The following is a 22,453-nucleotide window of genomic DNA, read 5'->3' as shown; positions in this document are numbered from 1 at the left end:
TTATATCAAGGAAATGGCTCATGAGTTTATAGAGACTGCAGCATCTCAAGTCTGGATCAGGAAAGAGTCTTCTCCTGATTCATGTAGCTGCAGGGGCTGACAAACCCAAGATGGGCAGGCTGGAGAGTAGGGCTGTTGCTCACAGGCTGTGAAGATCGATGAATCCCAAGATTGGCAGGCAAACCCGCGGGTAAGCTGCTGGCTGAAGTTCCAAGAATCAGAGGTCAGTGGAACAGGAGCTAGCTGCAGGACCCAGAATGCAGCTAAAAGCCCCTGACCCTTGCCTGAACCTCTGCCTGCACTTAATGCAGGCCGTATGCCCAAGGTAATTCCCCTTCAACTGATTGGCTACTCACGGCAGTCCCATCATGGGGGTGATCATGTATCAAATCTTAACACGGAAGTGATCACAACATTATACAACTGCCAAGACACAAAGAATCATGGCCCAGCCAAGCTGGCACACAATCTTGACCATCACAACCATCCACTTTATGCTGGGCCCTGTATTAGTCACAGTGGTTTCACAGTTGTCACGGATTGAATTGTGTACCCCAAAAATATGTGTGAACTTGGTTAGGCCATGATTCTAAGTGTTGAGTGGTTGTCCTCCATTTTGTGATTGTAATTTTATGTTGAGAGGAATAGGTGGGGTTGTAGTGCCACCCTTACTTAGGTCACCTTCCTGATCCAAGGTAAAGGGAGTTTCCCTGGGATGTGGCCTGCTGAAAGGGAAGCAAGCAGAGAGTTGTGGACCTCATACAGCCAAGAAAGCAGCACCATGAACAGAGCGCATCCCTTGGACACGGGGTGCCTGCGCCTGAGAAGCTCCTTGACCAGGGGAAGTTTGAGAACAAGCAATCTTCCTCCAGAGCCAACAGAAAGGAAAAGTCTTTCCCTGGAGCCAATGCCCTGAATTTGGACTTACAACCTACTAGATTGTGAGAGAATAAATTTCTCTTTGTTAAAGCCATCCACTTGTGGTATTTCTGTTATGGCAGCACTATATGACTGAGACAATAGTGATGGTGAATGAAAATAATAATAATAAAAATTCAACTTTCGGTGACATATTTTTAAGAAGACTTAGCGCTAGAACAGATATGAATTTATAACCACAAACTCTGGCATTCAAAAAATAATCTATTGTTTTATTTCCTTTAGGTCAAATTAAATCTGACTCTGCTTTCCTTCTTCTAAATTTCCTGGTGGAAATAATGCTCAATTTTTACTAGAGCTTTCGAGCACTTGGGTTTTGTAAAGCAAAATATTTGGAGATATTGCTTTAGTCTTTGCCCCAAACTGGTTACTCTTGATGTGATCATACCACCGCCCAACTCCAAAGGCCATTTGAAGTCTGGCCACTTGGCTGGTACTGTGCCATATTGGGCCATGAGAATCTTTGCTGAGACTGAGTGCTCTGTGGCTCAGGGTCTGTCCCACACAGCCATTAAACTCAGAGGTCCTGCCCCTTCCCCTGGGTGCAGTAAGGGAAGGGGCTACCGGTACCACTGTTCTGGGTCCCACAAATGTCCACCTTCCTCCTGATTTTGGATTCTCTCCACAACTTGGGCTTCTGCCCTCACCTCCCTGAAAGTGTTACCAATAGCCAATCTGACACAAAGGGTCTTTGTCTTTTCCCAAGTAAGAATACACATGAAAGGCAAACTTTATCTTCAACAAGCTTTATTTTGCTTGTGTCAAGCAGAAGGAGTCAGCGGGGATCTAAGCCTCTCTAAAAGACTGACTTGAAAAGGGAAGCAAGGCTAGGGTTTATATGGGTTGGGTGGAAAAAACAGAGTAATGAATATTTAGTGGGCTTCTTTCAAGGGGCGCGTGCTTCTCAGAATGGGGGTGCATGTTAATTACGTTGCACACGCATCTGGAATCCAAGATGGAACCCGCTGATATTCAAGATGGAGTCCTCTCAGCAGCCCTTGCTATCACTTATTATGGGACATAGTGCAAGCACACTGATCTTTGGCACTACGTCATCATCTTCAGAGGGCTAAGAAAGGTTAAACAGTGGTCACATGCTGTTCTGTGCATGCAGGAGCCTGTAAAGAGGGAAAAAGAGACTAGAAAAAACTAAGAAGGAGAGAGCAATTTATGGCTTGTTTCAGCCTTATCTGATGTTGACAGGGTGTGGTTCTTGTTTACCCAACTTTTAGACGGTAATCTTTTAACAGCTCTTTTGTTCTGCCAGTAAAGTTAACCTTATCTGTCTCAAAAGGACCTCTTTCCCCTCTTCTCCAGGAATGTCTAGCATAATTTCCTCAATTAGCTGAGGCTTCCTACGTGGTGCAAATGGTTTGTGCTCGACTACCAACCTAAAGGTTGGCAGTTTGAACCTGCCCAACCGTAGTAGAGAAGAAAGTCCTAGTGATCTGCTTCTATAAAGATTATAGTCTATAAAACCCTATGGAACAGTTCTACTCTGTAACGCATGGGGTCACCTTAAGTCGGAATTGACTCAGCAGCAAAGGATTTGTTTGTTTGTTTTTTGGTTTTCACAAAGGCCAGGGAGTTATCTATAAGCAATGTCTGCTTCTAGCTTGAAAGTTCTTGAGGAAAAATAACACAATGGTCTGGCTCTCCTTTTGAAGTGGAGAAAGGAAAAATATTAGGGATCAACACTAATCCAGCTCACATTCTTCCTGAATCCCCTTCAGTAGGGAAAACAAACACCTGTTTCAATATATTATCTTGTCATACTAGTCAGAAGGAAAGCTAGGAAAAGCTGGGAAGCATTTTGTTCACTTTGGGTAAAGAAAAATGAGCATATATAATTTAAGTAAATTTAAGTACATTTTCAGAAAAAAAGATGAAAAGGGAAAGGAAGGGGGAGAATAGACTAGTTTTATTATCATTTTGGGAATTTTCATTCTCACACACATAATAATTAATTTAATATTTAAAACAGCATCACGTTGGCACATAAAATATAGAAAGACCAAGGAAAGAAAAAGTTCTCCTTGGGGACACTTGATATTTTTATGTTTAATTTTTAAAACAGGAAGCATGCTAATATATTTTAAAGTATGAAAAAGTATATGGTATATGTGCCTTCCCACATTGACCCACTTCCTACTATTTTCCTCCACACAAAACCATTAGAAACTTCTCGGGTATACATTAAGAGTTTCTTTGTATAGATAAAACAAAGCAAAACAACAAAAAAAAGTTGGTATCTACATATATGTACATACATACTTTTTTTCTTTTTCAATGCAAAAGCTAGCTTACAATATACACTGTTATGTGTTTTCCATTTTTCCTTACTTAATAACATGTCTGGTAGAACTTTTCAAATATACTGTTTTCTCAGTCTTTTGTTTTTGTTTTATTCTTACAGTTGCATGTTATTAAACCATAATTTAACCAGTCCCTTACTGATAGAAAAAGTTCTGTGGCAAACCTAAAATGAAGAAGGTCGTTCATATAGCCCAGATACGTGAAAAATAATATTGCAGTTTGGTTTTAATTTGTATTTCTTATTATGCGTGAAGTTGAACATTTAATTTTCGTGTTCCCTTCTCTGTTCTGTGAACTGTTTGCACACCTCCTTTACTCAATTTCTAGGTTCTTTTTCACTATTATTTCTGTATGTTTTATATATATAGATAGGTATTTTATATATATGTGTATATATATATTCCTGTGATATAAGTTGTAAATATTTTGTTTCCCATCTTGTCTTTTGAATTTGTGTATGATTTTTTACTCCACTAAATATTTTGGAACAAAATTCATAAATATTTAGTAATTTAATAAGTATCTCTAAAAAAGAGAATTATTTTAAAAAAGAAAAACAGCCCTGTACGTGATAAACACATAAACATTTAGCAAAATATTTTAGTATCACAAATATTCAGCCAGTGTGCAAATTTATAACTGGTTATTAAACATCATAATATATATTTTTAATTTTGTTTGAATCAAGATCTAAATTAGGTCCACACATTGTGATTGATATGCTTTTTATAGCTCTTTACTTTTATAGGTTCTTTCCCTTTCTGAGAAAATTTGTTTGTTGGAGAAAATGAGTTGTTTGTCTTACAGAGTTTTCCACAGTCTTAATTTTGCAAATTACATCCCATGATATAATTTAACATGTTCCTTTGAGCACTGTATTTTCTGTAAATTGGTAGATGTTACTTCATAGGCAGTATTGTATTCCTCTATCACCATTCACATAATGTTTGATTCTTTCTTTTTTTTTTTTGCATTTAACAAACAAATTTATTTTCTAACAGTTTAGGAAGCTAGAAGTTCGAATTCAGGGCACCGGTTCTAGGGGAAGGCTTCCTCTCTCTCTGTCGGCTCCGGGGAAAGGTCCTTGTCCTTCAGCTTCTGTTTCCTGGTTTCCTGGAAATCTTGGCATCTATTTTCCCCCATCTCTCCTTACTTTATCTGCTCTCTTTTTTTAATCTTTAGGTGAAAGTTTACAGAGCAAATAGTTTCTCATTAAACAATTAATACACAAATTGTTTTGTGACATTGGTTGCCAACCACGAAATGTGTCAACACTCTCTGGTTCTCCACTCCAGGTTCTCCTTTTCCATTCATCCAGTTTTTCTGTCCTTTCCGGCCTTCTCGACTCCTATACATGACTGAACTAGACGTACTTCCTCACATGTGCTATTGTTTGTTTTATAGACCTCTACAATTTTTGGCTGAAGGGAGAATTTTGGGAGTGACTTCAGTTTCTGAGTTAAAAGAGTATCCGGGGCCATACTCTTCGGGTTTCTCTAGTCTCTGTCAGACAAGTAAATCTGGTCATTTTGTGTGTGTGTGTGAGAATTTGAATTTTGTTCTACATTTTTTTCCAGCTTTCTCTAGGACCCTCTATTATGATCCCTGTCAGAGCTGTTGGTGGTGGTAGCCAGGTGCCATCTAGTTGTTTGGGGCTCAAGCTGGTGGAGGCTCTGTTACTTGTTGTCCCCTAGTTCTTTGGACCGATATTTCCACATGTCTTTGGTTTTCTTCATTCTCCTTTGCTCTGGACAGAATGGGACCAGTAGATGCCTCTTAAGTGGCCACTCACAGGCTTTTAAGACCCCGGATGCTACTCACCAAAGTTGAATGTAGACCATTTTCTTTATAAACTGTGTTATGCAAATTTATCTAGATGTCTGCCAAGACCATGGTCCCCAGCCCTCAGCCCAGTAACTCAGCCTTTCAGGAAGCGAGTGGATCTATGAAGTTTCTACGACTTTGCCTTGGTCAGGTTGTGCTGACTTCCCCTGTATCGTGTACTGTCTTTCCTTTCACCAGAGTCACCACTTGTCTACTATCTAGTTAGTGTTTTTCCCTCCCCACCCCTCCCCTCCCTCAGAACCATCAAGGATTGTTTCTTTCTGTGTGGGAATCTTTCCTTGATAATAATAGTGGTCTCATACAGTATTTGTCCTTTTGTGGTTGACTTATTTCACTTAACATAATGCCCTCCAGAGTCATCCATGTTATGAGATGTTTTGCAGATTCATCATTGTTCTTTATCATTGTGTAGTATTTCATTGTGTGTATGTACCAGAGTTTGTTTATCCATTCATCTGTTGATGGGCATTTAGGTTATTTCCATCTTTTTGCTATTGTGAATAGTGCTGCAATGAACATAGGTGTGCATATGTCTATTTGTGCAACAGCTCTTATTTCTCTAGGATATATTCCTAGGAGTAAGATTGCTGGATTGTATGATATTTCTATTTCTAGCTTTTTAACAAGCACCATATCATTTTCCAAAATGGCTATATCATTTTCCATTCCTGTCAACAGTGCACAAGAGTTCCAATCTCCCTGCAGCCTCTTCAACATTTATTATTTTTTGATTTGTGCCAGTAATGTCGGGATGAGGTGGTATCTCATCGCAGTTTTGATTTGCATTTCTCTAATAATTAATGATTACGAGCATTTGCTCATGTGTCTTAGCCACCTGAATGTCTTCTTTGGTGAAGTGTCTGTTCATATCCTTTGCCCATTTTTAAAAATGGATTTTTTGTCTTTTTGTTGTTGAGGTGTAGGAGTATCTAATAGATTTTAGAGATTAGACCTTTGTCAGATATGTCATAGCCAAAAATTTTTTCCCAGTCTGTATGTTCTCTTTTTGTGAAGTCTTTTGATCAGCGTGTTTAATTTTTAGAAGATCCCAGTTATCTAGTTTATCTTCTGGTGTTTGTGTATTGTTAATTATGGTTTGCATACAATTTTTGCTGTATATTAGGGCCCCTAGCACTGAGCCAATTTTTTTGCCATGATGTTTGTAGTTTTTGGTTTTATCTTTAGGTCTTTGATCCATTTGGTATTGGTTTTTGTGTTTGGTGTGACATATGGGTTCTGTTTCCTTTTTTTACAGATGGACATCCAGTTTTGTCAGCACCATTTTTTGAAAAGCCTGTCTTTTCGCTATTCAGTGGACTTTGGGCCTTTGTCAAATATCAGCTGACCATAGGTGGGTGGTTTTACATTTGAGTTCTTGATTCCATTCTATTGGTCAAAGTGTCTGCTGTTGTCCACTACCATTCTCTTTTGACTACCCTAGTTGTATAATAGGTTCTGAGGCCAGGTAGCATGAGGCCTCCTACTTTGTTCTTCTTCAATAGTGCTTTTACTTATCAGGGGCCTGTTTATAAAGTAGATTGTCTCTTTGTTCATTATATAATGATCTTCCTTGTCTTTCATTGTGGATTTTGCCTTAAAGTCTATTTTATCTGAGATTAGCATTGCCACTCCTGCTCTTTTTTTTGTTGCTGTTTGCTTGATAATTTTTTTTCCGCCCTTTAATTTTAAATATATTTATCTCTTTGTGTCTAACGTGTGTCTTTTGTAGACAGCATATTGATGGGTCTTTTTTTTTTTAATCCATTTTGTCACTTTCTGTCTCTTTATGGGTATATTTAAGCCATTTATATTTAGTGTGGATTATCAATAGGAGTGAGTTTATTGCTGTCCTTTTGTCATGCCGTTTTTGGTGGTGCTGACATTTTCTTTGTTCCTGTTACTTTCTTATGCTGAGTTCCTTTTGTTTGTGGAATTTCTTTCATTATTGTTTATTGAACCTTTATGGTTTTCTTCTTTTTTATTTTTCTGGATAGGTTTGTTAACTTTCTTTGTGGTTAGTTTGAAATTTATCTTTATCTTCCTAAGTTTGAACCAGTCTTTTATTACTTGATATCACCTTGACATCTTCTCCATTTGAAAGTTCTATACCTACACCATTTTTCCCCTTTTCATTGTTCTAATGTAGTTGTCATTTACAGATTAACATCTTTTGGTCCCTGTTTTAAATATTTCAGTTCTGTTTTACTATTGAAAATTCATTACCTGGGTTGATATCTGGCTGATGCTGTCCTGCGTCCTAGATTCAGGATTTTGTCTGATGTTGTTGGTTCTCTAACTGAAGGACTCTTTAATATTTCTTGTAAGTGTGTTTTCGTGTTTACAAATTTCCTTAATTCTGTTTATCTGGAAATGTCATAATTTTTACCATCATATTTGAGAGAGAGGTTTGCTGGATATATTATTCTAGGTTGGGAATTTTTTTCTTTCAAGGTTTTATATATGTCATCCCACTGCCTTCTTGCCTGCATAGTTTCTGCTGAGTAATCAGAGTCTAGTCTTATTGTTTCCCCTTTGTAAGTGACCTTTCATTTTTCTTGAGCTGTTCTCAGGAGTCTTTCTTGGTTTTTTGTTTTGGCAAATGTGATTATGATATGTCTTGGCAACTTTTTTGGGGGGGGACCTATCCAAATGGGGTTCATTGAGCTTCTTGGATGGTCAACTTTTCATTGTTCATTATATTAGGGAAATTATTGACAGAAAGTCTTCAATGATCTTCTCTGTGTTTTCCATTTTCTTCCCCTGTTTTGCAAATCCGATCACATGCCAATTTTTGCTGTTGATTTTATCTCACATAATTCTTAGGTTTGCTTCATTTTTCTTCATTCTTTTCTCTAATTTTTCCTCAAAACGGCATCAATGTATGTCTTCAATTTCACTGATTCTATCTTCCATTGTTTCAAATTTGCTCCTAAAACCTTCTATTGTCTATTCCTCAAATTTTGTTATCTTTTGAATTTATAAGTACTGTGTTTTTATGATTCTAATTTTTTTTTTTTTATTTTGATGCTTTGTTTCTGTATTATTTCCTGAATTCTTCTATTGCTTTTTCTGTGTTTTCCTTGATTTTGGCTGTGTTTTGGTTGGTTTTGTCTGTGTTTCCATGACTTTATCCTTAGTTTTGCCTGTGTTTTCCTTGATCGCTTTCCTAATCTCTTAAACAGTCCTGAATATTAGACTTTGGAATTCCTTATCAGGTAGTTCCAGTTCCTTTTTTTTTTTTTTTTTTACCAAAGGTCATCTGGTTCTTTATTTTGGTTACTTGCTGGAGCCATCTTGTCTTGTTTTTTAATAAATTTTCCTATTGTATGCTGTCTCCAAGACATTTAGTTATTATTTTCTTTCTTTATTGATTGTAGGTTTGTTTGTTTCATCCTGCTTTTTTATTTTGTTTGGTTATTCCTGGGTGGGTGAGCCAAGTGTGCATCTCACCACCTTGACCAGGTACCACGGGCTGGTCACTTAGCTATGCTGTAGCAGGGCAGATCCGGCAGGGATGGAAGATGGGTGGAGATGGGTCATTTGTCTTTGTTGCAGAGCTGGGGGAGGGAGAAGGGGGTGTCACAGGGCTGGTTCTGCTTGGGACTGCAGAGTGCAGCAGGGTGGAGCTGCCAGGGAAGCGTGTGTCATGAAGCCAGTTCTGCTTGGGGCAGTGGGATGTGGTGGGGTGGAGGAGAGAGTTGGGAAGGGGCGCTAAGGTAGGGGTGATAGGGTTGTATGGGGAAGGGAAGTAGGAGGGGTTCCTACTATTGCTCCCAGCAGTCGGGGCTGCTAGGATGGGGTGGTTAGTGCTGCTATTCACCAGAAGGGTGGGGGATGTAGGATTGTGCCCCTGTGGTTACTGTGTGAGAGTATCTTGGCACTTCCTTGAGCTGCAGCCAATATACATGGTCTTACTTTGTTGTAGGTACGTCTGCACTGTACCTCTATCTTCAATCAGGAATATCATGAGGGTGCCATTCTGTGCTCTTCATGTGGAGTTTTTAGCTTTATTCCAAAATACCCATGCTGTGTCAGGCTGGTTAGCAGAGAAGCTTCACTCTGTATCTGTACTCATTTGCTCTTTTGATCAGCTTCTTCTTCTTAGTGAATTATGATCTAGTACTTTATCCCTTTATTTAAGGTTCGGGGTTCTAGGATTGATATCTGAATCTGTTCTACTTGGTTTTTTTGGGTCTTTGTTGCAGGGGAATGGCTTAGTGAGTCTGACTAGTCCACCATCTTATCTCTGCCTCCCTGATTATTTCTCTTTTTGTGATGTTAGAGATTGCTTGTATTCAAGGTCTGGATCCATTATTTCATTAAGGGTTGCCAAAATGTGATTTTGGAGTTGTACTTCAGTGTAGAAAGCTGCAAGAAAACACCCTCACCCTAACAATGAGGAAGAACTGGGTAATCTACAAAATTATAACTTTTCTTGAGCCCATAAGAGATCTGCAGTTGCAAGGTAATTAAACTGAATTGCAAAGTGTGAGGAAGCCTTCTAAGTAGAGAAGGGAGAGATGGGCTGTTTCATCTTTGGCAAAGCTCAATACAAGTAGATAAGAGAAACTAGCTGAAATTTAAACTGTTTCATAAAGACCAAACACGGACTAGTTGATCAGTTTGGAATTGCTAAAAGCTCCAGACTCAATGGGGATTTGCACTCACTGGGTACTCAAGAAAAAGGTTGAGGGTAGGGCAGGAGAATGGAGATGGATTCTCCTGAACAAGTAGGTGTGTGGGATGTGATTGGCTGCTTCTAGGGGATGTTGGGAAAATAATTAAAAATAAGATATTGTGAAATCCTCTCCATAAAAGTAGAAAATAATTAAATGGTTTTATTATTGAATAAGCATTAATGCAAAGCTGATCACAGGCAACTTGCTGGAGAAATTGCAAATACAGAACAAAAGGAAGTCTTACCCTTTTATATAATCAGGCAGGTACAACCCATTATATACATGTTCTCAAGATAAACAATAACTTGTCCTCAAGTAAGACAATTTGATAGCACCATTTCCTACACATACCAAACTTGTTGCCTTTGAGTCAATTGCAACTCATAGTGACCCTATAGGACAGAGTAGAACTGCCCCATATGGTTTCTAAGGAGCACCTGCTGAATTTGAACTGCTGACCTCTTGGCTAGCAGCCGTAGCTCTTAACCACTATGCCACTAGGGTTTCCCTTGCTACACAAGTTCATCCTAAATTCACCTGGTAATAAGGGTGGCCATATGTGTTAGCTAATTACTTTTATTCAAAGGAAAAACAAAAATTCTCATATCTCTATGACAAGCAGGTAGTTACAACTTGGATTCAGGCACCTAGGTTAAATAAACTCCCACAGAGTCAGGGAGAAGAGGCACTACCTTCCTTGATGTTTACATTTCAGAGGTGGTGCCAAAGTTCTTAAAAAACACTCCCAGGTTGTAAAACTGGTGAGAAGCATTTGTAACTTATAAAAAGGCTTACAAATATCTCAAAGGAACAGAGAAAGAATTTACAAGGTTTTCTAAAGGAAATGCTAAAAAAAAAAAAAAAAAAAGAAGGCTCTTTTCCTTTTGGCATTAGGGAAAATTCTAGTTTTTTTTTTTTAAGATTTGTATTTATCCTTACAGGTATAGGTATAAGACCCCATCTGTTTTCTGAGATTCTTACGTCAAGCTAAGTAAAACCCTTAAGCTTCTAGAAAGGGGCCAGGAATGCATCCATCAACTAGGATATAAGCAAAGGTTCATTGTTGCCAGGAGAGGGGCAGGAAACCCTCTTGGCTCAAGGTTCTTAACAACCATACTCAGCGGAGGAGGGGGTGGTCCTACCCAAGATCACACAAGGCAGAGTGGGAGAAAGTTCTGTCCTCCTCTGTGGCCCAGGTGCCTAGGACCTGCCTAAGATGAAGGCTGGACCAGGACAACACCTTGAGCCTAGTACAGAGTGACAAACAATTAGAGTCTACTGCTGGGAGAGGGACAACAGTTTGGAGAGAGACTGTCTTAGTGACACAGGCATGCAGCAACTGCTGAAAGCAGAAGGTGGAGTAGAGACATCCAGACCCTACTCTAAGCATAAGTTAACAGCAGCCCACCTCTGGAGGAATTTGAAGCTTAAGCCATTAGCCATAACAGAAAAAAACTGGTTGTTGGACTTCATTAGAATTAAGAAACTTTATTCATCTAAAGACATGATTAGGACAATGAAAAGGGAAGTGATAGAGGGAAACAGGGTTTTTGTAATACATATATCTGACAATAAATATATATCCAGAATATATTAAAAAAATACTTGTACCTATCAATGAGAAAAAAACCCATACAATCTAATAAAAAATAGTAAAACTAACTTTAATAGATCCTTCTCAAAAGAGGATATCAAATGGGTATTTAATACATGAAAAGGTACACAACATTATGAGTCATCGGGAAATACAAATTAGAATTACAATGAAATTCCACTATATACTTAGAAGAATGGCTAAAATTTAAAACTCAATGATACCAAGTATTGATAAGGATGAGGAGCAGCATAAACTCTCAAATAGTGCTGGTTGCAGAACAAATTAGTACAACCACTCTGGAAAACTGTTTGCAGGATGAGTAAAGGTAAATACATATGCCCGTGACCCAACAATTCTGCTCAGGAGAAATACAAGCACAGTGGTACCCTGTGCATTGCTATGAGCTTCCAGACTAAGACAAACTAAGAAGATAAGGCCTCTCAAAAAATATTTACAACTTTCTAGTTACTAATCATGAGACACTGGTGTTTCAGTGGTAGAATTCTTGCCTTCCATGTGGGAGACATGGGTTCACATCCCAGACAATGTACCTCATGCATAGCCACAACCTGTCTGTCAGTGGAGGCTTGTGTGTTGATATGGTGAACAGGTTTCAGCAGAATGATGGAGTAGGTAGAAAGGCCTGGAGATCTACTTTGGAAAATCAACCAGTGAAAACCCTATGGACTACAAACCTGATCCACAACCAACCATGGGAATTGTGCTGAACTTGGTCGTGTTTCATTCCGTTGTGCATGGGGTTGCCACGAGATGGGGTTTGACTTGATGGCAGCTACAACAAGAGTTATTAATCAATAGTACTTACTTCTTTTCCCTTCAACTGCTAAGTGAAGACTTCCTAGACAAATAAACAATTTTATTCTAATGTCCCTTAGAATATCAATTATTTTAAATTAATCTTTATTGACTTTTACCTGTTATATACAAAGCTGGAATATAAACAGATATATTACAAATCTGTATTCTTCAGATTAGGTAAAATAATATGACTCATCATATAAATATGTAATTAATATTTGATGAATAAATGATGGAACAAATGATAGTTTGACCAGAAATATACATTTATTCAACAAGACTTTCTGGTGTCTGTTTTACAGAGACAAAGAAGCTCATTCCTAATACAGAGAAGTGTAGGCTAGAGAACACAGCAAAATATGTAGCCTAAGTACGATCCTCAAACATTTCCATGCCCTGTATCTATGGAGAGAAGAAAAACATAAGAAGGTTGTGGGGTTTCTTGAACAGTGAGTATTTCCTCGGTTAGTATGGGCTGCAGAGTGGACTAAAGCAAAGATTGACAAACTTTTTCTGTAAAAGGCCAGACAGTAAATATTTTAGGCTTTGAGGGCCATATGGCCCATGTCATAACTACTTAATCTATGAAGGCAGCCATAAAAACAGGAACAAAACAAAACAAAACAAAAAACAGTTGCCACAGAGTTGATTCCAGCCCTTGGTGACCCCATGTGTTTCAGAGTAGACCTGGGCTCCACAGGGTTTTCAATGGCTAATTTTTCAGAAGCAGATCACCAGATCTTTCTTCCAAGATGCCTTGGAACGGGCATGACTGTGCTCTAATAAAACTTCATTTACAAAAATAGGTTTTGGGGCAGGATTTGGCTCGAAAGCTATAATTAGTTGACCCACTAGCCCAAAGGAAACCCAACTAGCTGTGGTGTAAAATGTTACCTATTATAGAGAGCTGTCCTACAAACAACCAACCAAACAACCAACCAAACAAACAAACAAAGCATATTGACTTTTTCAATAATGGAGTGAATATCTAAAACTGGAGAGCTCACCTACCGAGTAAGTGCTTTTCCAAAATTTTCTTTTTGTGTGAGAACATGTCATGTGAATTGTGTCAGGTCTAGAAAAAGACTTGTAGAAAATTTAACTTTGTGAGGAAGTTTGGAGGGCAAGGTTAATGGGTTAATAGTCATGGCATGTGATCTCTTACATGTGCTACAAGAGATAGTATGCTCATCTACAGCAGATTCATCTAAAAGAAATATGGGGCAAAGAAAGAAACAAAATACCTATGAACTAGGGGCCATATGAGGCCTATTTGCTTTATTGTTGAAGAAAAGTGCATCATATCAAAATTTCCAAAACTCTATGTAAATGGACCAGAATTGAACAGGGTAGTTAAAATACCTATTCTTTTTCTCTAGGGAAGAAGTGAAGCCTGTTCAGATAACAGCAGTCAAAATTTTAAGTTCTTAGGGCAATTTATGGTTGGCGCTTCCATAGACTTTTTGCTTCTGCTCACTTTGCCCAGCTTACTTCCTTAGTCCTTTTCCTAAGATTATTGGTCTAGCCTAAAACATTCTTCCTACTCCTATCTACTCTAAAAATTATGCTCATTCTTCAGGATCCAACTCAGATCTTTTTTTCTCTGTTTGACCTTCTGGTGTACCAATCTTCTGTGCTGTTTTTAATCCCCCAAACTCTTTACCACTTAGCTCATCAACATTCTTGTCATTAACTGCCTTTCCTTGTTCTATTACCTTTTCACGTGTATTATGTCCTCCAAGTCTGCAAACTACTTGAGGGCATTGACTAGATATTAGCCTTCTTTTTAAAAATTTTAAGTTTCTAACTCAATAAAAACTAATTGATTAATTTGTTCTGCAGGTAATTTCTGCACTATATATCCTGGAGAAGAGAAACAAACAGATCTGATGTTGCCCTGATGAACTTAGCGATCTACTGTTGTAAGTGAGTCCTACCCACGTTTCAAATTCAGATTTCGTAGCTCTGGTTTGAGATTGTTAAATTGTCTCAATTTCTCTCACTCACCTTCTCATAGTAATCACAGACTTTCACTATGGCTGGTTTCAGATCTCTTACTGGGATGGTCTGCAGAACAGTGAAGGACAAGCTCAGGGTCTGATTTGTCACCTGAAAGGAAAGGTGGGAGTAATCAAGAGCTTGGAAACTTTCCCTCTTTCTTCATCAAATAAGACATAGTCTTTATTGTTCTGTGACTTTAATTTACATATGTCTCTTAGTTGAGCAAATATTTGTGGATTGTAAGATGGGTTTCAGGATGCAATCTTGGGAACTCCTTATAGTGAACAACAAAATTCTCCAGGCTTTCTCCTAAGTAACTGAGACAGTTCGTATTCTTTGTATATCTCTGTACAAGATTAACTCAATGGGCCTATCAACGTTTTCTAAGATGCAGAGACCTGGCTTTATACCATTTGTAATTATAATATCAAACTAGTCATTTCTGTATGGCTAGAGAAAATATTTCCTTTGCTTTATAGTCAGAGGTTTGAAGATAATTTATGAGATCTACGTTTTAATTTTATTCTATATAGTGATGTGTTCAAATATTAATGCTATCGTTAATCAACCACTGGGGTCATATTCCTTCCTTTTTGGAGGGGAGGTCTTTAAAATAATGGAATACTCAACTGACCATTTGTTCTATTGGCTTTGTACTTGAAATCTCATAGAAATACTAATATCCAAATTTTAACATAATTAAAGAGAGTAGAACAACTATGTATTTAAAAGGGGTTTTCTCAAAGTGAGGTGCTTGAGACACATAGAGGAACTTTCTGGAAGGGCATTATTAGTTATTGCTTTCTTCATATCAGCTGTTTCCCAGTGAAAAGACCAACTTAGAAAGATATGTACAATCTCAGCCAGGTTGTCAGGGTTGTCACCTGTTCCACACAAATGAGAACACGGTTGTTGCTCATTTCTGTTCTGCTCGTGTGGCTAAATCTTTCAAAGCTGAAGAAAATTAGATAATTCAAAATGTTTGAGAACTGAGGAAGCCACTGTGAGGCCTAGAGCAGATCACAGTAAGGGACAAAGGTTTATTCTTCAAATAAATTTCCTTTAAATTATTGCAAGAATTAAACAGCCAGGGTGCATTAGATGTAAGGGGTGGGGGGATGGTAGGAATCAAGTTTTGGAGACAGTATTCAATGCTGTCATGTCTTGATTGTGAGAAAATCTGACTTTCTATGAAAAGAAGGAAGTTAAATATTTGCAGGTCATGATTTCCACTGTTCTTCAATATGTGAGTAGTATTTTAGATCCTCTAGAGCCCTAGTGGAAGTCCTGGTGGCATAGTGGTTAAATGCCACGGCTGCTAACCAAAAGGTTGGCAGTTTGAATTCACCAGGTGCTCCTTGGAAACGCTATGGGGCAGTTCTATGCTGTCCTATAGGGTCGCTATAAGTCAGAATCAACTACATGGCAATGGGATGGATGGACGGAGCCCTGGTGGCACAGTGCTGAAGCATTTGGCTGCTAACCAAAAGGTCAGAGATTCAAACCCACCAGCTGCTCTGCAGGAGAAAGATATGGCAGGCCGCTTCCGATTTACAGCCTTGGAAACCCTATGGGGCAGTATTCTACCCTGTCCTATAGGGTCATTATGAATTGAAATCAGCTTGACAGCAGTGGGTTTTGGTTTGGCATCTTTGCTGATTTTAGTTCACATTGTTTTTATCATTCTCAAAGTTTTTAGTGCGTGTCAGTCAGCTTGAAACTTAATCATAGTTTTTATTTCTTGGATTGTTTTTTGGCTGTTTGTTGCCCATGTATTTTAAGTTCCTAGCTAGATTGTGAGTGGCTCAAGGATGGAGCTCTTTCTGTATTTCTTTTATACCACACATGCCTCTTAGTTTAGAGCCAAATAAGTAATTAATGAAATTAATTTATTGGGTTTGGAGAAAATATACTTTTTGGTACAGGATGATATTGTTGGGGTTTTGATATTGACATGGCCTTAGTTTGAGGATATAGAACATTCTATTGTATGAGTTCTACCAGGCTTAAAACATACCTACCACAGTGCTTAAGTGTTTGGCTGCTAACCAAAAGGTTGGCAGTTTGAATCCACCGGTCGCTCCTTGGACACCCTGTGGGGTAGTTCTATTCTGAGTCGGAATCCACTCAATTGCAATGGATTTGGTTTTTTGTTTTTTCAGAAGAATAAAACAAGATATCATTCCCATCAACAATCACCATGTTGGAGACAAGATGGCTCCCTGTGTAGCTGCAGTGTCAAAAAAAAAAAAAGGGTTTAATTTTTGTTAGGAAATGTCCTTCAAGACTCACCAGGAACCTTTTATCTCCATGAAAATTTCCATAACATTATCCACAGTGATCTGTAGTCTCTGAACATGTGTATTAATGTTTGACACCTATTGTTTGGAACTCTGTGCATCCGAATCCACAGCTTGCTAAAACCACGGATGCCCAAGCCTTCCTCCAAAGCTATTAAATCAGAATCTTTGGGAGTGGAGTTTGGGAATCTGCATTTTAAACACATCTATAGCTTTTGGACCTATCATGTATGCTATTCATTTGTTATTTAGAGTGCATTATTTTTATATTTTTAGTTAACTTGAATGTATCACGTCTTCCCAGAGAGGCTCCGAAATGTGGTGAGTTCAGATATTATGCTTTATAAAAAAAAAGAATAATAATTTATACTTTGACTAAATCGATGGCTAATAACTGGCTCGGTTTCTGAAATAAGGCCTATTTTATAATATTAGAGTCATCAGTATTAGATACAGAGCAATACGATTTGATGCTACATTTTTTAGGATTCCCATAAAGATTTTGACAGGTTATGATGGGGTGACTGCTGTATTTTATATTTAATTTCTACTTTGTATTAACATTAGCATTTTGTGTTTATCCTTTTGATGAGAGAAAGAATAAAAGAGAATTCAGTTATTCAGAAAAGGTAAGGAAGACATTTTAACTTAAGGTGTATATTCTGGAGGAAAATAATTTATTCTTTAGCAGTGAGGCGAATCTAAATTACTGTAAAGGAAAAGTAGGCATTGATTGACCAGGACATCTGAATATGCCCTATTGTTTTTATTTGACAGATTTAATACCAGGCTTTGCTAAGCAACGTATTTACTCTCAGTCTCTTTGATCTATAAAGCATTATGAAGAACTGAAGAAAACAAAATTACTAGAGAAAAAGATAACTTCATAATGTTAAGTGGCTACATGTATTAAGTAACTCTATCAATTTTAAATTATATTTATCTAATAGCATTTTTTTTTTAATAGCATAGCTTTCACATTTATCCTATTAATTACCAATGGTTCCAGTTAGCCTTTGTATTCAGAATTAGTTGACACTAATTCCAATTCTAGTCAGTCAATACTAATTCTATTCAGTGAGATCGGAAAGCCGGTGTGAGCTTTGGGTCTATTACAGGTTTGGGGCAGAGTCTGTACCTTTAAAGCAAATGGGGAGTCCTTATCTCTGGACAAATACTGTATATCAAGGATGTCTGTAGAACACCAAGAATATCATCAGTTTCTCTCTTTTCCTGAGACTGTCCACTTTTTCTTTTTTATCATTAACTTCTCCAGATTTGCCCTTTACTTGCTCAGGAAGGAAAGAGAGGACCTTACAAATCCATGAGAGGTTAAAGCCGAATCTCTCCAATATAACTTAGAAATCTCACCTGAAGATACATACATCTTTTCTGGTCACTGCTGTGGTATATTCTCCAGGCAGCTCTGGCAATGAGACCTGCTATAGTAACAGGAGGTTGTTGTTGCCTTGGAAATTTGTGAAAAAGATCCGTGAATCCTAAATAGTTGTTACCTGAGCAGCTTTCCCAGTCCTGGAGAACGTGGCTGCTCTGTGTCTGGACAGGGCATGGAGTGCCACCCCTGTATCCCAGGGGAGATGAGTGGAGAATTGCCCCCAAGAGCAAGTTTTTGGTAGCTGGGATTTTTTCCGAAAGTCTAACTAAACTGACCACCATGTGAGGACGCTGGCTTTTTTCCCCTAAAGTACACATCTAATTGGTTTCTTTTTTTCTCCGTCTTTCAGGCGTTATCAAAGTCAGTTACAGTGTTTCCAAATGAAATAAAAACTACTAAGCTAATTAGCCCCACAGTTTATTTTCACCTGCATTGATTGGTATTGTCTTAGGGAACTAGGCTCTTTGCTCCTTCTCGTCAACCATCCTTTTGGACATAACCTTCAAAGGACTAGTCTAAAATTAAGAAACTAGAACAAAAGTAGAAACTGTTGTTAACTAGATGATTAAGGAAAATTTAGATGTAAGAGTGAAAAAAATTGTGCATAAAAAGAGTGGTATAGGACACGTCGCACTTTCCCGATTTTCTTTTTCCCTTTATAAATTTTGCCGTTTCTCCCTACCTAATCTCTCCGAAAACCAAAAGTTTCACTATGCTCACCCTGGATATTTAAAGAGGACTTGCAGGAGGGGAAACCCAGGCTCTCGGGATGTTTAACACAATCATTCATGCCGTTAGTAAAAAATTTCCAGAATTATGATAGGTAGAAAAAGAAATTTTTAAGAGTTTCAGCTTTCAAAAAAAAAAAAAAATCAATTTAAAGGGAAGTAAAAAAATTTTTTTTTTTTTTAAGAAGGCAGCTCTCAGTGCAAATTTTTGAGGTAGAGAGGAGAGACTGAGTTCCTTGGAGCACTTTAAATGGAGCTTCTCAATCATTTCATAAAGATCAAAGTGAGCTCTACTTGGTCACTTTCCTTTTAATTGGACCATTTTCTGGCTCCCTTTAGAGGATTCCTATAGGATTCTAAAGACGTAGTCTGTAGTCCAGAGCAGTGATTCTCAGCCACGGGTGAGTGTGCTTGTGAAAACGGGGAATGGAGTGCTACTGGCATCTAGCGGTGAGAGGCTGGGATGCTGCTAAACACCTTAAAATGCACAGGATAGCCACGCACAGCAGTTAATTATCCGGTACAAATTGTCAATAGTACCGACGTTGAGAAATCTTGTCTAGAGCGTGGCCAATGGCCAACGTGTGCTGATGATATAACACAGCTTTAGAGAGGGATAAACATAGGACTTAGTGAAAGTTGTTTCAGGGAATTTCTTAGGTTGTTTTCCTCCATATTCCACTGTTCTCAAATATGCCTAAATAATTTTTCAATGATTTAATTTTTCCCTTCTCTTTTCCTCGTAACTGTTCTATTTTCAAGCCTCCTACTTGCAAAGCGAATGTGGAGAAGACCCTTTGGTAGCCACAGGCCTGGGTGGAGGAGAAATCCCCATGGGAATTCTGTTGCTTTGTGATCCACTTTAGGATGTGTGATGCAGCAGTCAGTTCCCCTGAGGATGAGGTAGGCTGGGCAGTGAGGTGAGCGAGGAGCCGTAGGATGTCATCTCCACCTCAGCAGAGGGAGCCTGGGGTTGGTACAAAGGCTCCACTGGTGCCCTGGGTTTCTAAGGTTACTCCCAATAGACTGAGTTGTAAGGGTAAGAAAAAGGAGAGAATGATAGCTATTGGTAGATGAATAGTGAATGCTCATTCATATCATATGGAGTTAAAATAAAAATACTAACACTGGAGATGAAGTGAGGACATAAGCTTCCAAAACTCATTTACCACATTCCCTTGCTGAACTTGGTTTTGTTCTGTGGGGCTGAGACAGACAGTGTTGTTGGAGGAAGAAGCGTAGACCATACTTACCAACCTCTCAAATGTTGTTTTAACTGAGTTGTTGCAAGAGAAAAGTGACAGAGAGAGTTCTCTCACTGTTTGGGATATTTCCTGGGAATTGGACTATAAACTGAAGTATAAAACCTACCTATTGATCTCAGAAGACTTTTGTGAGAATATCTCCAGCAGACCCAGACAAAAATACTTGGAAAATGGTACTGCATTTCCTTTTTTTTTTTTTTAATAATTTTTATTATGCTTTAAGTGAAAGTTCACAAATCAAGTCAGTCTCTCACACAAAAACCCATATACACGTTGCTACACACTCCCAATTACTCTCCCCCTAACGAGACAGCCCGGTCTCTCCCTCCACTCTCTCTTTTCATGTCCATTTTGCCAGCTTCTAACCCCCTCCACGCTCTTATCTCCCGTCCAGGCAGGAGATGCCAACATAGTCTCAAGTGTCCACCTAATCCAAGAAGCTCACTCCTCACCAGCATCCCTCTCCACCCTCTCCAACCCATTGTCCAGTCCAATCCATGTCTGAAGAGTTGGCTTTGGGAGTGGTTCCTGTCCTGGGCCAACAGAAGGTCTGGGGGCCATGACCACCGGGGTCCTTCTAGTCTCAGTCAGACCATTAAGTCTGGTCTTACGAGAATTTGGGGTCTGCATCCCGTTGCTCTCCTGCTCCCTCAGGGGTTCTCTGTTGTGTGTTGACCAGCCATGGGTTATAGCCAGGCACCATCTAGTTCTTCTGGTCTCAGGCTGATGTAGTCTCTGGTTCACGTTGCCCTTTCTGTCTCCTGGGCTCGTAATTGCCTTTTGTCCTTGGTGTTCTTCATTCTCTTTTGTTCCAGGTGGGTTGAGACCAATTGATGCATCTTGGATGGCTGCTTGCTAGCGTTTAAGACCCCAGAAGCCACTCTTCAAAGCGGGATGTGGAATGTTTTCTTAATAGATTTAATTAAGCCAATTGACTTAGATGTCCCCTGAAACCATGGTCCCCAGACCCCTGCCCCTGCTACCCTGGTTTTGTACGGGAAACTTCTTTGCTTTAGTCCAGTTGTGCTGGCCTCCCCTGTATTGTGTGCTGTCTTTCCCTTCACCTAAAGTAGTTCTTAGCTACTTTCTAATTAGTGAAACTGCATTTCTTTTACTATGGCTTTTTGTTGCACCTCTTTTCATCCAAGTATATAGGCAGACATCAGGTGAAAATATACATATTTGTCTAATATTTTGGTCGTAGGTAGGGATAAATTCCCATACTCTACCTGTAGTGCTATGTCTACTAGGTCTATTATGCTGTGCTCTGTGCAACATACGCAATCCCAGAGAAGATATTTTTGATAAGAAGTGCCCTGATCTCACAATGGTGACTTGGCTAAGGAATTCCACATGAAGCTCATTGACTCAGAGGGAGTGTATTTCTCTTCTTTTTGTAGAATCAGTGTAAGTGGAAGAGGAAAAATATTGTGATTTTCTTTCACCTTCTTTAACAGCTTCCTCATCAAGTGAGTTTAGACTTTCTCTCTTTTACCTTGGTTTCCCACCAGGGTGAAAGTATAGGCCATCAATGCCTGGGTGTAGACATGGCTCTCACGGGCCCCCTCCTTCGCTGTGTTCCAGGCTGACTACAGGCAGAACAGAGCATTGTATATAACAAAGTGCTGTAAAGGAAAAAAAAAAAAAAAAAAGGTGGTATCAAATTAAGGTCACTGGGTTGTGCAAAGGTTTGAGCTTGGTTACTAACTGAAAGGTTGATGGTTTGAATCCACCCAGTGCACCGTGGAAGATTACAGCCATTGAAAACCCTATGGAGTGTAATTCTACTTTGACACACATGGGGTTGCCATGAGTCAGAATAGATCCAATGACGATGAGTTTGGTATCATATTAGAGTGAATAGAGGAGGGAGAAAGCCCTGAGCTGGATATTACTAGAGAGGTGTCATTAATGGTTTTCAGTCAGCCAGGTATACAGCCAGATATCCATCGTGTATAAATAGAAGAATATTTTAGATGTCTTAACTTCATAGTTGGAGTCCCTGGGTAGTGCAAATGGTTAAGTGCTTGATTTCTACATGCAAGTTTGGAGATTCACATCTACTCTGAAGTACCTTGGAAGAAATGCCTGGTGATCTACTTCCAAAAAATCAACCATTGAAAACCCTGTGGAGCACAGCTCTACTCTGACACAACTGGGGTTGCCAGGAGTCATCATCAACTTGATGACAACTGTTTATTTATTTTTTTAACTTCATAGTTGAGTCCTAAACAATAAGGCTAAAGAACTAGTGTTCTTAGGATTAGTTTTGGACTACTTTAGCAACATGATCCAAGGGCATTACTGGACAAGTATAAATCCTCCCTAATGGATTGACCAAAGAGCTCATCTATCTGAGAAATACCTCAGCATTAAGCAAACAGAAAGTTAAGACTTGGCTTTTAGTAAGGTGGTATTCTAGATAGCAGGTCTATATTTTCCTCATAGGGAAGTAGAGGATTGAGGTAGATCTTACAGTAACTGGAGGAGAAATCTCCAGAAGGGCAATGGTGACATAGGCAGAGAGGGTCACTTCATCATTTACTCCATCCTGTGAGAGAGAGAGAG

At 38.8% G+C, this 22,453-nt stretch overlaps 1 pseudogene; it reads right to left on the bottom strand.

Moving 5' to 3' along the window:
- Positions 1-14,096: 14,096 nt before the first annotated feature.
- LOC100657535 (pregnancy zone protein-like) overlaps positions 14,097-22,453 on the bottom strand; it is a 28,097-nt pseudogene continuing 19,740 nt past the window's right edge.

The sequence above is a fragment of the Loxodonta africana genome, chromosome 4, assembly GCF_030014295.1.
Source record: "Loxodonta africana isolate mLoxAfr1 chromosome 4, mLoxAfr1.hap2, whole genome shotgun sequence".
Classification (NCBI taxonomy): Eukaryota; Metazoa; Chordata; class Mammalia; order Proboscidea; family Elephantidae; genus Loxodonta; species Loxodonta africana.
The sequence above is the reverse complement of the archived record's forward strand: the minus strand, read 5'-3'. Positions and strand labels throughout refer to the sequence as shown.